This window comes from Chiloscyllium plagiosum, unplaced genomic scaffold (assembly GCF_037043375.1).
Source record: "Chiloscyllium plagiosum isolate Xiang-an unplaced genomic scaffold, Cpla_swu_hap1 HiC_scaffold_13, whole genome shotgun sequence".
Lineage (NCBI taxonomy): Eukaryota > Metazoa > Chordata > Chondrichthyes > Orectolobiformes > Hemiscylliidae > Chiloscyllium > Chiloscyllium plagiosum.
The window spans coordinates 68,920,562-68,922,921 of record NW_028270151.1 but is presented as its reverse complement, the minus strand read 5'-3'; positions in this window follow the sequence as shown (position 1 = coordinate 68,922,921).

Here is a 2,360-nt window from a genome sequence, read left to right as displayed (position 1 = left end):
GCCGGAGAGTGGTGAATCTATGGAATTCATTGTCACAGAAGGCTGTGGAGACCAGGTTATTGAGTATATTTAGGACTGAGATAGATAGGTTCTTAGGTATCAAGGGGATCAAGGATTATAAGGAGAAAGCGGGAGAATAGGGTTGAGAAACTTATCAGCCATGATTGAACAGCAGAGCAGACTCAATATGCTGAGTGGCCTAATTTCTGCTCCTATATCTTATGGTTTTATGGTCTCGTGGATTAGGGTCAGTGGGGAGTTGATGGGCTCATGGTGGTTGGTGATGTCATGTCCGCTTCAGGTCAGGGTCCAGGTGGTGTAAGGACCAGTTGAGATGTAGTTTGGAGGTGTGAGCACTACGTTGGGGAGTCAGTTGATTATTTACCCAGGAATTAGATAGTCTAAACATTTTCCTGGATAACTATTTATTTAACTGCAACAGAACCCTCCGAATTCTCTGATTTAAATGGATAGTTCTGAAAGATGCAGGACCCATTGGAACTTCCAATTTCCCAGGCAATTCCATCAGAGTCTGCTACATCGGGATTCTGTAGGATCCTGATACACAACTCATACCTCTATTGCAGAAATGACTCTGGCATTCAGAAAATCCAACCCATGAAGAAAGCAAGCTGCATGGAATAGACACTAGATGGAGCCTGTGTACTACAAATGTATTGGCTCCATCTAGTAATCATTATGGGTAGAATTGGTTTTCCTTTCTGTTTGCAGTCATCTTTGTAAATTATTCTAAGACTGACAGTGCTCCCAAAACTTTGGGAATTTCTTTATTTAATGATAATTTTGATGCAAAACCAATAGGACATGGGCTAATCAAATTTATCACTGACTTTTGTGAAATGTCAGTTGTCAAATTTAGTCTTTCTCTACTTATCAATGTTCTTAATATTTTTGACATCCTCCATGATATCTGTCTGCAGTTTTGTTTTCACATCATTGAGTAAGTGAGGATGCCCGGTTGGTCGAGAGGTTTCAATGTGGGATATTGTGAGACCATCCACTTTGCACTTAAGACAGAAAGACCAGAGCAATATGTACATGAAAGAACTTTGGCAGATGGGGATAGAAATTAAGATAAAAAGCTAATGATAATTTTGCGTACATCACAAGTAGAATAGACCAAAAAGGGATAGAATTATTCTGGAGTTGTACCAAACTTTGTCTCAATCACATCTAGCATCCTGAGTTCAGTTTTGGATATCGGACCACACATTAGCCTTGGATGACTGGAGTTCAGATTCAATGGAATATTTCCAGAACTGAAGGACCTGTTGTTTGAACTAGGTGAAAAATTAAGAGATGACATAAGTGAGGTATTTAAATTAGTGAATGAATGTGATAGTGTAGATAAGAAATCATTTTTTTTCCTCTGCATCTGGTTGGGATATCTGGTCGGCATGGACAGATTGGACCGAAGAGTCTGTTTCCATGCTGTACATCTCTATGACTCTATCTAGAGTAAGGATTGACACAACCCTAATATTAGAATGTGATGCAAGGTGTGGAGTATATATATCTTGGAAATTGGATATCAAAAGACAGGTCTATTTGGGTCATATTTCTGAAGGTACCTTTCACAAATGGGTCAGAACGTAATTTGGAACAGTGACCAAACTGCATCAATTCCAAGAAAGCAATTAACATCCTCCAACTCGGCACCGCCCTCTTAAACTGTCCACCTTTCTTCCTACCTATCAGCATCACCCTCTGCTCTGACTTTTCACCATCACCCTCCACCTTCATCTATCTATCGCATTCCCCCAGCCCCATTCCCTCCCATTTATCTCTCAGCACCCCTTGCTCCCCACCCCCACCCTCCACACTCCTGACGAAGGCCTTATGCTTGAAACGTTGACACTCCTGTTCCTTGGATGCTGCCTGACCAGCTGTGCTTTTCCAGCACAACACTTTTTTGACTGTGACACCTGTCAAGTGCCTGACAGGAACTCTTGTGGTGTTAATGAATAAAATGTTTACGAGTTCAGCTTATGACAGACAGATAAACACACCAAGCCCATTACTTTAGCTTTGACTTCAGAACGAAATGTTCACCATCTAAGTTCAGAGAGTCAGGAATTCAGTTCAGAAGCAAAACTTAATTTTTGCCCAGCAGGAGAATCAGGCTTTTTGATCAGGGGAACCAGTCACAACAGATGAAATGTTTCAGTTCGGAAAGCTTCCAAACTGAGTGAGTTTGGGTAGAAAAGTCTTCACGTTGTTAGAACTGAGAAGGTTTAGGCCATAAGAATTGTGAAAGACTCAAGCCAGCGAATTTGGAAAGGAATTGTAGCATTGCCTCCACAGTTCAAAGAAAAGAAAATGGAGTAGTCAGTTAAGAA